The 14,617-nt window shown below is 38.9% G+C and overlaps 1 protein-coding gene and 1 pseudogene across 1 annotated transcript in view; one reads left to right on the top strand and one right to left on the bottom strand.

Moving 5' to 3' along the window:
• Positions 1-14,617, top strand: part of LOC121950400 (NT-3 growth factor receptor) — a 269,926-nt gene that overhangs the window by 166,279 nt on the left and 89,030 nt on the right. The gene's annotated exons all lie outside the window — the stretch shown is intronic.
• On the bottom strand, positions 936-5,381 carry LOC148189266 (uncharacterized; annotated as a pseudogene).

The raw sequence follows: 14,617 nt of genomic DNA, 5'->3' as shown, positions 1-14,617 counted from the left end.
GGCCTGGTACAGAAAAATGAAAAAAATAATAATCAGGATCTTTTACTGAACAATGAATTAGAGTGTTTCATCCATGGTTTCTTTACTCTGTACAAGTGCACCTGTCTAGATCTGTTTCCCTCCAGCATGCTGTGCTCGTACCACTGCTATAATGAACAAATTCAGTAATAGAAGACTTCATTATAGAGCTCACCTGTTCTGGAGAAACAAGGTAGCAGTATGAATTTGACGTGGTGTTTCTTTCTTTTTCAATATAGGATTAACAGTTTCACTGAATTTGTCCATTATAGCAGGGGGAACACACTCTGACAGTTTTTCCCCATATCTGACCATGTCAGCTGTCAGACTATGTTACCCCGGCTAAAATTATGGTAGGTTTTGGTGAAAGATAAACTGAAAAACTTTCATGAGAAATGAGATAAATGTGTAGGCCAGGTAATTGGGACAGAAAATCATCAGATAAAGGACTTGGCTTGGACTTTGGAGACCTTTTACAAGCAAAAATGCGACACAGAACAATAAGGAAAAGGGGAAAACCCAAAACGCATAAAAGGTCCCCTTAAATATTGACCTTTGTCGCTTTGTGTAGTACCTATGTGGTACAATCACAGCATCTTGGGAGCAAGCTTATAGTGAATGCGGGCTGCACTCGGAGATTGCAGCCCGCTGATAGATAGGCAGATTCCAGGTCTTTTTTGTAACAGTAGAATGGATTTTAGTCAGTCTCAAAATCAACTTGTGATTTGTATTATAGACTCATTGATCAGCAATTACAACTTAAATATGAATGCCAGAGAGCAGTAATAGAAAAGAAGGAAAAGAAAGAAAGAGAGAGGAAGCAGGGCCAGAGTGGCAGGTCTGAACGGACTCAAAACCACCCCTGCTGGATCAGGCCGAAAGCTCTGCCATCTCCCCCTCCTCCCCCTGAGCCAGCCTTAATTATAAACTTTATCAAAGAGGAAGGTCTTCAGTCTACCCTTAAAAGTTGAAACAGTGTCTGCCTCCCTGACCAAAACTGGAAGATGGTTCCATAAGAGAGGAGCGTGGTAGCTGAAGGCTCTGGTTCCTATCCTGCATTTGGAAACATTGGGAACCACAATTAATCCTGCATTTTCAGAGCGCAGTGATCATGAGGGTTGATAAGGAACTGTGAGCTGCGACAGATAGGATGGAGGATGATCATTTAGAGCTTTGTAAGTAAGGAGGAGGATTTTAAATTCAATCCTGGATTTTACAGGGAGCTAATGCAATGAAGTTAAAACAGGAGAAATATGGTCCCTTTTCTTGGTTCCCGTTAGAACATGTGTAGCAGCGTTCTGCACCAGTTGGAGAGACCTAAGTGATTTTTTGGGGCAACCGAATAAAAGGGAATTACAGTAATCCAGCCTAGAGGTGACAAATGCATGTACTAATTTTTCAGCATCTGTCTGGGATAAGATATGGCTAATTTTGCGATGTCACACAAGTGAACGAAAGCAGTCCTTGAAGTTTGTTTTATATGGGAGGCAAAAGATAAATTTTGATCAAATAAAACTCCAAGGTCCCTTACAGATGCGCTAGAGGCCAAGGTACTCAACTACAAGCCTCTCAGCAAGACCTACTATTCTAGATGTCTATCTGATTCAGCAGTGGCTAAATTTAAGAAGCATTGACATCATTACCATGTCTTACAGGTAATTACAAGGTAATTACATTGTTAGAAAGGGAGTTTCTGAGGTGTTTGGGGCCAAGAACAATAACTTCAGTTTTGTCTGAATTCAACATCAAGAAATTATGGCTCATTCGGGCTTTTATGTCCTTAAGAAATGTTTGAAGTCTAGATAGCTGATCAGTTTCATCTGGTTTCATAGATAGATACAATTGCGTATAGTCACCATAACGATGAAAATGTATAGTGTTTTCTAATAATGTTGCCTAAAGGAAGCATATTTAAAGTAAAAAGGATTGGTCAAGGCACAGAACCTTGTGGCACTCTGAAGCAGACCTTAGTATGTTAGGAGGATTGATCATTAATAATGTGATCAAACTGGGAATGATCTGATGAGTAAGATTTAAACCAGGTCAGTGCTGTTCCTTTAAGGCCAATTAACTGTTCCATTCTGCGCAGCAAGATTTGATGGTCAATGGTGTCAAAAGCGGCACTGAGATCTCAAAGGAATAAAACAGAGACCAGACCTGAATCAGAAGCAATCAATAAGTCATTATTAATTTTTACTAGTGCCGTCTCTGTACTATGATGAAGTCTAAAGCCTGACTGAAAGTCCTCGAATAAACTATTATCTTGGAGAAAGTCACAGAGTTGATGAGCATTCACTTTCTCAAGGATTTTAGAAATAAAGGGGAGATTAGATATCGGTCAATAGTTAGCTAAAATCTTAGGATTGAGAGTGGGCTTCTTTAGAAGAGGTTTAATGACAGCTACTTTAAAGGACTGTGGTACATAGCCTGTTAATAAAGACGCACTGATTATATCTAATAAAGAATTGTCTAATAAGGGTAGAGCTTCCTTAAGTAGCTTAGTTGGGATGGGGTCTAGCGGGCATGTTGATGGCTTAGATGCAGGAGTCGGCGAAGGTCAATGGGGGAAAAACGGTCCAAATAAATTCCAGGCCTTGCTGCCATATCCAAGCTACCTGAGTCCGGTGTCAGGTCAGTTAAGGGCAAGAGATGATGGATTCTGGCTCTAATAGTTATAATTTTATCATTAAAGAAACTCATAAAGTCATCACTGCTTAGGGATGAAGAAATACAAGGCTCTATGGAGCTGTGGCTCTGAGTCACCCTGGCTACAGTGTTCAAAAGAAACCTGGGATTGTTTCCGAAGTTGGTTGAACGGCAATTTCTTTCAAATTTTCGTGGTTTGTTTCAATTTGCGGATCTACAGGTTAAACCATGGGACTAATTTTCTTTGTTTCATTATCTTCTTCTTGAAAGGTGCAACAGTGTCGAGAGCTGTTTAAAGTGAGCCAGTCGCACTATCAATGAGACAATCAATTTGAGAATGACTTAAGTTAGTAAGAGCATTCTCAGCCACTGTAAGACATGGTAATGATGTCAGTGCTTCTTAAATTTAGCCACTGCTGAATCAGATACACATCTAGAATAGTAGGTCTTGCTGAGAGGCTTGTAGTTGAGTAATAAATAATTGAAAGTTATTAAATGATGGTCTGACATAAGGCTATATGTCTGACATAATATTGTAATCAGGATTATTATTCACGATTATTCATGATGTTAGGGAAAACATCTTTATTTTTATTGCACTACTTTTCAACAAACAATATGTAAACAGTTTTCTGTGCAAAATGAAACTTTAAATAATCATTTTATTTTATTGTTTTGTTATTTAACTTGTAAATTGTAATAAATAAATAAATAAATAATACATATTATATAACATTTGATAATTCATCCATTGACATTCACTCCATTATATTAGTATAGATTTAAATTGTATTTTTTATTTGTCCTACTCACCAATTGCATGGCCAAAGCACTGAAGTCTCATCCATTTATTTAGAGAAGCTGCCTTGACGACATTCGCGCCACTGTCTGTTGTGAGACAGGCTAGTTTGTCCTCTTGCAGACTCCAAGAAACCAGTGCCTCCTGTAGTCCCTGGGCTATAGTTTCTCCTCTGTGGTCTTGTGCGAAAAATTACGTCTGCAAGCATCTACTTTTCACGTGGAAAGTATTGTCAAGGACAAGTACAGCTCCAATAGTTGTGATTTCTCTCCCCGACATTTTTCATACAGTGTAGGAAGTGCCACTTTGGCGAAATAATTGCGTGACCATATGTTGACCATTTTTCTGAAGCCCTCGTTGCTTACTGTATTTTTTTGACACGTCTTTGGCCAAATAACACGATATTGCGTGTTATTTCAGCGTGTCTTTCAGAGGTAGATGGATACAGTGTTGCCCGGTGCAGGGTCGCTGTTATCTTTGTCTGGGTTGCCGCTGGACATGGACAGAGATTTTGTGAAGCAACGTTAGCTTTGGACTTCATATATTTCTCGTATTTGTGTTCGTGATGTTTTTTCAGATGGTTGAACAGATAAGTTGTGTTACCCTGCGGGGCAGACACAACTCTGCTGCACTCTTTACATATGACTACTTCTTGTGTAACGTCACTTGCCCTGAATCTGAAACAGGTCCAGACAATGGATGTTGATCCCTTTCAAGGCACTAGCTCCTCACTGTGATGCTCCGCTCCAATTCCTGCTGTACTTTCTTCTCTTGACATGACTCACTCTCATCAGTCCACAGTGTGACAAAAGGCTCCTGCTGCAGGGTGCGCTCGCTTGTTATTTAGGCAGCTTAATGAAGCCTTAACCATGCGTTCGTCCCCTGGTGGTTGACTGACAACTGATGGAGAGAGTGCTTGATTAGATATGTAGCAGAGCCTGCATTTTAGATGTAAATATCGTGGACGATCAGGGTAATTTAATCGTAGCGGCCAAAATCGTGTTCATGATTAAAATTTGATTAAATTGTGAAGCCCTAGTCTGACAGAGCAGGATTCTCGGGGAAGACTAATAAATCTTTATTATCGATGCCATATGCGAGGACAAGATCTCAGGTATGGTTGTAGCAGGTGGGTGGGTTTATGTACACACTGACTGAAGCCAACTGAACCCAAAAGCATGGAGAAAGCAGAGCTAAGTCTATCATTATTAATATCCATATGGATGTTAAAATCCACTGTGATAATTACTTTGTTTGATTTAAGCACTAAACTTGATATAAGCTCAGAGAATTCAGAGTATGGGCCAGGGGCACGGTACACTATAACAAATAGAATTGGCTGTAGAGTTTTCCAGGATGGGTGAGAAAGACGAAGTAAAAGGCTTTCAAATGAACTATAGTTTAGCTTAGCTTTAGGGTGAATTGCTAAGCTTGAATTAAAAATAGCAGTGACTCCCCCTCCTCGGCCAGTGTTGCACGCAACGTGTCTATTTACATGACCAGGAATAGTGGATTCATTCAGGCTAATGTATTCATCAGGACAAAGCCAGGTCTCAGTTAGGCATAATAAATCAATATGATTATCCAATATTAAATCAGTGACTAAAAGAGCTTTGGTTGATAGGGATCTAATCTTTAAGAGTTCTCATTTAATTCTCCTGTTATGATGCTGTTTGACAGGAGATGTATTAAGGAGATTTTTTGTGCAACTCTCCTTTTATTTATTTTAGATTCAAACAAATGAAGTGGTCGGGGGACAGGCACCGTTTTTATAACATTTACATTATGGGTGTATGACTGTGCTAGAAGCTCAGAGAAGTGTGTAAGACTGCAACTCTGCACCCTGGTCCCAACTCTGGGATGTCATGGCTGTGGGCTTCTAATAAATGGCGTCCATCCCACTTTGGATGGACGCCATTCCTCCGGATAAGAACAGGTTTACCACGACAACCAGCGGTTGAGTGATGACATGCGGCTAAACATGTCATCACTGGTCATATTGGGGAGGGGTTCAGAGAAGATTATGGTGTCCAACATTGTCTTTGCATACTCACACATCGACTCTATGTTGATTTTAGTGACCTCCGATTGGCGTAACCAGGTGTCATTGCCGCCAACGTGAATAACAATCTTATTGTATTTACGCTTAGCCCTAGCCAGCAGCTTCAAATTTGACCCGACGTCATCAGCTCTGGCCCCAGGCATGCATTTGACTTTGGCCGCTGGTGTCACTAACTTCACATTTCGCAAAACAGAGCTACCAATGACCAGGGTTGTGTATTGCTGAGCGGGGAATTCTTTGAAATGTGAAGTGGGGGTGGGTGGTGTACCGTGGGCTGCGGCTTACTGTGCTTTGCTCGGACAGCCACCCAGCCTGCCGGCTGCACAGGGGTTGCCGGGGGATGGCTAGCAGAGGCTATGCTATGTCTGTCCGCACCGGCTACAGTTTGCAATTTAACTATCGAAAGTAGCAGTGATACAAGGCAAAGTTTTATAAATACAGTGGATGGGGGGTGAAAGTGAGGGAAGTGAGGCTCTCCCCAAAGAGCGGCTTTAAATGAAGGACTAAGAGATTGCTTTTTCATTTTATTTGTGACACCAAAAGAGCGTGGTGATATGTAAATGTACTGGGAGCACTGTTTTGCTTTCTACTTCAATAAAAAATAGTGTTTTCATTTCATTTTGACTGAAATATTGGTTGCATAAATCAAATAAAATCAGGTAACATTGTTTATACTGCATTTAATTTTTAAAATCTTCATCAACATTTCAGTATTGTTTACTGTACAACTGGGTTCGCTCTTAAATTAAAATGTTACATTGCTCTTCCATTTTTATTTCAATATGTCCACATGGGTATGTGGAAATTAAAGAACATGTTTGATTTTTGCAATTTAATTTGAATATTTACACATAAATATATTTACACATACATGGGAAATTACAATGCTATTGTGGAATTACATTCTCATTTTTTAGATTAGATTATCATTCTAATGAGCCCCCCTATTATTTTACAAATCTTTCAAATTTTAGAATGAATGGCATTTTCAAAATTAAAGCTTTGGGCCATAATTATAGCGTCCCCATGAGGCTGATTGATGTCCTATTTGTTGAGCAGAATTTTCACAAAAAAATCCAGTCACTGGTGAAAATTGCATCTATGTTGTGATAACATAACATCTCACAATGTTTGCAAACATTTGTGAACACTAAAATTAATTAAATGCTTATAAATATTAACAAAACCACTAATGAAGTTAATGAAAAACCTGTTTAAAGTCAATATTGATTGATGAAGAGAGGACATAAAACAATCCCTTTCTATGAGCCACAGCAGATGAATGAAGGTATTTTCCCAGTACATGTTCCCTCTAGGAACACTATCAGTGCTGTTCTTTACCATTTAAACAATAATGGTAAATATTGCTTTGTCACACACACACACACACACACACACACACACACACACAAACGCATGCACACACACACACGGTATTTCCCTAGATCGAGTGCTCATTGATAAATGCTCTCTGTGGTGAAAGCCTATGGGAAATCAAAGTGGCTCATTACAATTAGAATAAAAAGTAATCATCTTTCATCATGACTGGCTCATGAAAAAAAGTTCAGTGAGAGAAGATATGGAATCATTTTATATTCCAACTGGCACACACCATAAGGCACCAATGCCTTATGGCAGTCCCACAGGATTTCTGTCTGACTGATACAGTATACAGTGTGTAAATGCAAGGCAGCAAATGGTTGATGTGAAAGAGTATTTCTTGACTTGAATCTACACTGGACGCCTGTGTGGACCTGCCTGAATACATAAGATAAGATAAGATAAGATAAGACAGCCCTTTATTAGTGTAACGGGTGAGTGTTGGACCCAAATGCAGTACTCGGATGCTCAGGGACGGTTGGTAATAAACTTTATTTAAACCAACACAATCAAAGTCAATATTGCTCAGTCAATGGTGTGGAAAGCTCGTTCTTCAGGCTGAGAGCCCAAACACAGTCTCTGGGGATCTCACGAGGAGAAGACACGAACCTTGTGGCTGCTGCAGCTGGTGAGCAGGAAGCCTCGTAGCCCGTCGAGCCAATAACACGTGGAGAGGGAATGTCGTCGGGTGAGCACAGGGATAGTCGAGGGCAGGCAGGAGTTCCGTAACCAGAAAAGCAGTCCGCGGTGGCAGCAGTACCGATCAGGAGAGAGCAGAAGGATTGTCGAAGCCAGGCAGAGGAGACGTTACCAGTAGAGCAGTCAGGATTCCAAAACGCTGAAACAGCACGTGGTCAGGGACAGAAGGCAGGTAGGAACACGAGGAGTCAGGCGAGGAGAGTTGGTCGGGGACAGGCAGAGTCGGCGTCGGAAGATCTGGCAGAAGAACGCTGGAAAGTCTCGCATAGTGCTGTAGAACAACCTGGCAGAGAGTGAGTGTGCTGGAGTGGCTTATATGCAGGGTTGATTGGTGATCAGTTGCAGCTGTGAGGTGAGCAGGCTGTGGAGGTGGGCGTGGTTTGCAGGTGGGGTGAGCAGAGGGAGGGTGAGTGGAAAAGTACTGGCAGCAGAGGAGGAGGAGGAGGCAGGCAGGCAGGTATACACCATGACAATTAGTCCCACTGTGGGGAAATGCATGTATGCCACTTTACGTAAGTAAAGGATCATCTTGGCTTTTGCACTTTCTTGCACTTATGTTAACAAGATATTTCTTTAGTTGCAACAGTGCAAGAAGAAAAATATAGTCAATCCAAACAGCACATTGAAATATTTAGCCATTTTAATAGTCTTACATTCAGACTGAATTGTAAATGTGAGGTTGTCTGGAACCTTTCAATTCATTTCTGATTTCTAAGAGGCATTATCAACAGCTGTAGAGCAAAATGTCTCAGACACAGTTGGATAGACCTACAACCTTCAGGTGTTTTGAAACACTGAAATGTGATATTTCAGTGTTTCTTTTTTAATAAATCTGCGAAAATGTCAACAATTCTGTGTTTTTCTGTCAATATGGGGTGCTGTGTGTACATTAATGAGGAAAAAAAATGAACTTAAATGATTTTAGGCTGTCCGGCTGCAATATCACAAGAGTGAAAAATTTAAGGGGGTCTGAATACTTTCCGTACCCACTGTATTTCAGTATCCTCTGGGCTCTGTGTAGACACCTCACCGAGGTCACTAACACTCTTTAAATGGGAACCAGTGATGTTTTGGGCAGTTTTAATCACTCGCTGTAGAGCCTCCTGCCCTGGGCTGTGCACGAACCATGCCAGTTTGTGATGTTTCCAGTTAGTATGCTTTCTATTGCTCCTCTGTAGAAGTTAACCAGGATCTTGCTCCAGAATTTAGCCCTCCTCAGTATCCATAGGAAGTAGGGCCTTTTTTGTGCTTTTTTAACCTGGGTGGTGATGTGCGATGACAAAGATAGGTTCTCAGTGATAGTGACTCCAAGGAACCTATAGCTGTTCACCTGCTCCACCTCAGTTCCACTGATGTAGACAGGGGTGTGTGTCTTTGTCTCCTTCTTTCTTAAATCAACAATTAGCCCCTTCATTTTGCTGACGTTGAGTAGTAGGTTGCTCTCTGTGCACTTCTCGGCAAGATTGCTGATTTCCTCCCGGTATGAACTCTCATAGTTGTTTGTAATATGGCCAATGATAGTAGTGTCATCTGCATACTTCACAATAGAGTTCTCCTGATGTCTGGGAGTGCAGTCATGGGTGTACAATTTGAACAGGAGGGGGCTGAGCACACAGCCCTGGGGGGCTCTGATGTTACTGCGCTCCTCATTTTAAAAACTGTACTTCTAATCGTTACTTGAGTGTATTGCCATTTATACCTTTGTTACAACCAGTCTGCTCTAAAAAGTCCAAAAAAGACAATAGATATATATCAAATCATTAAAAACGATTCATCTAAAATCAAAATCTAAATCAAAATGAAAAAAAAGGTCTTGTATATTGTTTGAAAGAGGCGATTTGTAGCTTTCTAGTGATGCCAGTATTGTTTTTTTATTCCAAATATCATGCAAAATATGTCACATTTCATAATGAACATTGCCAGGCCATGATTTAGAGAAGATAGCCATCAAAGTTAACAGTATGGTGGCTGCAAAGATATGTGACAGAGTCCATTCGCACGCCAAACATGCTGCACATCCTGTACTCCAGGGACTGTCCCAGATTGTAAAATACACAGAAAGCTCTAGGGCAGTTATATTTTATAGCCTGAAAAAAAATGGGAGCAAACAAACCTAACAACTCTGTGAGGGAAGACGAGGGAATATTGAACTAAAGTCTGTTTGATAACAGAAGTTTGCATACCCAGTTAGCTATGGACTTAACATGACAATATTCACAACTTGCAATAAAGTTTTATGAGAAACCCCCTTTTTTTTAAATATGTGGGCCATTTATTGCACTGAGGAAATATAAATAGTTGAGAAATGGACACATATTTGGAATTTAGGACCCAGACACTGGACATTTGTTCTTTGTTTCTCTTGTTTACCGTGCTGGTAAATTTGAAAATTTAAAAGCTGGTGCTCATGGCTGACATTTATTGAACTACACTATAGAATAAAAGAATCAGATCAAGCTTATGAATGGCTCATTGAAAAGTTACACATTAATATTTTACCAAAAATTCTTTGGAGCCCCCCATGACATCAAGACAGTATCAGGCATCACTTTCTGTAGTCCTTCATGAAGAGAAAATGAAGCCTGAGAGCCACAAATCCAGTCAAGAAATTCTGTTACATTTATCTGTTTACTCTATTTGACTGTATGCCACTTTTTTTTTACATCCAATGTAATTTTGTAAAGCCATGTTAGGCCTATATCACTGTTTTGCATCAATAGCAATCATCTTGCATCCATTAAAATTATGAATGGCATTTAGAATGACCCATTAATGCTTTTAAAGTTGGTAGATGACAGAAAATTCTTGATTGGCAAACATGCTGGTGACATGAAGCACAGGCACTATAGCTCTATAGCTCAGGTCTAAAATGGCAGATTATTGTCATGGAAACTGGCTCACAGAGACTGAAGTGTGTGCTTTGCTGAGTTTAGTAGCAGCTGCAGTGTGTTTGCTGCTCTGGCTCTCAGCAGTCCTGAAGAGACAAGAGGTTTATCTTGCTCCGCTTCATAAACAAACATTACTGCCTTCCCCATGTCACTCACCCAATTCTCTTTTTCTTACTGTTTCCTACATCTCAGTAAAGGATAACGAAACACTCTAGCGAAACATTCAAGCACACAAATTGACTTCATATTGACCAACAAGCCAGAGAAAATAATCAAAACTTATCATTTAATCCCTGGTCTGTCACATCATTACTTTACCCTTTTTGCGAGAAAATTCACAAAAAATCGATTTAGGAACACAGCATCTAAGACTAGGACCCTTCAGTGCATCCCAAGAGCCAAACAGGCAGAATTTGTCAGTGAGATTAACAACTTAAACTGGGATGATGTCTGTCCTCTGATAAACTAAACTATGGCTGTAACACCTTTACTTGTAGAATCAACTCTGTGAAGGAAAAATGTTACATGAATGTGCAGTTAAAATAAAAAATATATATATACCTGGTTCAATGTAAACTTATGGAAGCTGATGAAGAGCAGAGATGCTGCACTAATGAAAGCAATTAAAGCTAGATAAGACACCTACATGTTTATCTACAAAAGTCAAAGGAATAAAGTTGTTCATGAGTTAAGATTAGCTAAATCACAGTTTTATCATAAAATATTAAAAAAAGGCAAAGGCAAACAGTAAATTGATCTGGAAAAACATTGATAACCCCACAGGAGAGGACCAAACATCTTCAGGTAATTTAAAACTTAAATTACAGAGTGAGTTAATCCAAGATCATCAAGCTGTTGCCTCTGTCTTTAATAAGTGCTTACTTTGATGTTTTGACACCTGTTTTTAAATCAGGAGACCACCTTAACACCAGTATCTACAGGCCAATAAGTATCCTGCCAGTTCTCTCTCTGCATTGAATAACTGACAACTATCCTCAATACAAGTGCTTTTGGTTTGCATCATATGCAGTTTGGTTTTAGACCAAATCATTCCACTGAGACAGCTGCCTTGCACTTAATAGAGCAAATAAAAATAGGATTGACAAAGGAGGAGTGGCTGGGGCTGTATTTTTGGATCTGCATAAAGCATTCGATACTGTAAATCATAATGTTTTACTGTCTAGACTCTCCAGATTTAATTTTTCATTTGGAGCACTGGCATGAGTGTCTTTGTATTCATTAAATAGCTTTCAATGTGTTAAAGTGGGTGATTCACTGTCCATTTACAATAAAAGCACAATAGGTGTTCCACAAGGGTCTGCACTGGGTCCACTACTATTCAGCCTTTACATCAACGATCTCCCAAAACTGTCATGACATAGAAATACAAATTCTTGCTGATGATACAGTTGTATGCATACATGTAAAAACACCTGAGTTAGCAGCTACCAAGCTAACAAATGAGTTTAAAAAAATGAGGCAATGGCTTGATCAGTCATGTCTGTGTCTGAATGTCAGTAAAACGAAGGGTATGTTTTTTTCTAAAACTATGGTAGAACCTCCTAATGTCGACATTTTTATTGACGGTGAAAGGATTGACATAGTCAGATTTTAAATACCTTCGTGTGATTTTGGATCAAAATGTAAACTTTAAGAATCATAAAGAAAATGATGAAAACTAAACTATAACCTAGTAAACTTCAGACACATTAGAAACTATCTCTCTGTGGATGCTGCTAAGGTGTTTATGCATGCTATGATTCTCTTGCACATGTCGTACTGTTACACATGCTGGGGGCAAGCTGGCAAAACAGCCATGCGACCCCTTGAGTCACTGTACAAACAAACCTTAAAAACTTTGGGGAAAAAGCCTCTGCACTATCATCATTAGGATACTGGAGAAAAACAATTTACTGAACTTTGAGACTTTTAGATTATTTTCAAATTTATGCTTGGTTTATGAAATTCTGAATGGTTTGGCCTCCACTATGTGACTTTGTGTATACTCGCTCAGTAAGGTCTATTAAATCCTCTAGATCCTCTGTACAGGACTGTAATATGCCATTTCGTCGCACTGCTTTTGGACTATCAGCTTTTTCTGTAAAAGCTACAAATCAGTGGAACACTCTGCCTGACGATGTGAGGAGCTGCAGCTCTATCAGGACTTTCAAAACCACCTTGAAAAGACAATTAAAAGCTGCTCAGCTCTGCACTCACTGACCTTGAACTCTCACTTTTTAACTTGTTTATTTTTTAATTTGAAAAGGATTCACTTGGAATGCGCTGTTGTATGTAGCTTTTTATTGTGTTTTGTAAGTGATGTGCTTTTTGTGTAGTTTTATGTTGCGTTGTCTCTTCTTTTTTTGTATCACTTGACCTCATGTGCTACTGTGTGTATTATTTTTCTTGCGTGTCTTTTGTTTTGTTTGTTTGTTTTTTTCTTTCCTCCCGTACAACTTTGTATTGTCATGTCATTGTGCTGTGTATTTGTTATGACCTGCAGGGACTGCAGATGCAAATTAGCTCTAAACTATAATCTGTTGGATTAGACCAAGAAATCCTACACAAGTCCTCTTGTGTTGGAAAAATAAAGGAACTGAATGTGACAAGGGGCTTGATGCCACTCACTGTGCTGTCCATGTACTGTAAACCATACAGTTGTTCATTTCCTTGTTCCAGGTCCAAAGTTTGAAATATTGGGTCACTGTGGCTTAAATATAACTTTCTGTATTTGTTTTAGTAACTCAGGAACTTCATCTGCATTTTGACACAAGGAACCAGGTTCTACTTTAGTGTCTCCAATATAGCTGCTGCTAGGGCTGGGCAATATAACGTGAGGTAATTATAGTAATCAATCTGGGTAACTATTTAGACTTAGACTTAGACGACTTTATTGATCCCCGGAGGGAAATTTAGTTGTCACAGCAGCTTGGCACGTAAGACATACAGAGACATACACAGAAAAATAAGAAGAATAATAGAAGATAGAAATAAACATAAATATATAAAAATAGAATAAATAGAATGTTGAGGTAGTGCAAAAGAGTACTGAGGTAGTGCAAATGCAGTGGTAAGGTGCAATCTGATGATGGCAAGGATACACATGAGCATGGTAATGATGACAGCAGAAATAGGGGAATATTTAGAGGTGTACATATAATACTAATAATGGTAATAACATCAGTTTGAAGGCATCGCACACATAATAGTAGTGATAGTATTAATAATAGTAGTAATAATAATAATAATAATAGTAGTAATAATATCCATAATACTAATATTAATAATAGTATCAGCAACATGACATTAGCACTTGACATTTTTATGTCTGATGACCAATGTTATGTATAATATAATATAATATAATAATAATGATAGAATAGTAATAATGGTATAAATATATATATATATATATATATATATATATATATATATATATAGTGATGTATAATATAATATTTATAATACAATACAGGCCGATCCGATGTTATATATTTGTACATATATATACATGATATGCATACACACATACTGCAGTCTGTACTGTTTGGATGTGGAGTGACAGAGTTTAACACTTGGTCTACCAGAATTCTGCAACTACTAGAATGACCATAGCAGTCATTTTGACTGCTCGGACATTATTTGATTATAATTTGGATTATCATTAAAAACATCTAAGAATAAATTGGTGGAATAGGTAAAAAACACATCAAGACACTAAATGAAAACTATAATGAATCAGTGTTTTATTTATTTAATTGACACAACATAACTTCTCTGCAATTACACAGGCAAACTCGAACTGCAACCATTTTCTCTGTGAAATAAAAACAAATGTATCCTGCTTTCAAAATAGGTTGGTGTTATCATTAGACCTTAACAATGAAAATGTTAACTATTATGAAGATTCTAAAATGCTGTGATGGCTGGCAGCCAGCTGAAGACACTCTGCTGTTATGATGCCAAGTTTTGCTTATGGCTCACAATCACTCACAGTCAGCACAGGTAACCTGTACCTTCCATGTGCAGCTCCCGCACACACTACCTTGTGACATTGACACAAGTATCCTTTGCTTTGTTTTTCTTACAATTTCTTTGCACTTGGCACTGCCTTCTCCTCTCCAT

This window comes from Plectropomus leopardus, chromosome 7 (assembly GCF_026936395.1).
Source record: "Plectropomus leopardus strain MGB_pleo_1.0 chromosome 7, ASM2693639v1, whole genome shotgun sequence".
In the NCBI taxonomy this organism is placed as follows: Eukaryota; Metazoa; Chordata; class Actinopteri; order Perciformes; family Serranidae; genus Plectropomus; species Plectropomus leopardus.
The sequence above is the reverse complement of the archived record's forward strand: the minus strand, read 5'-3'. Positions and strand labels throughout refer to the sequence as shown.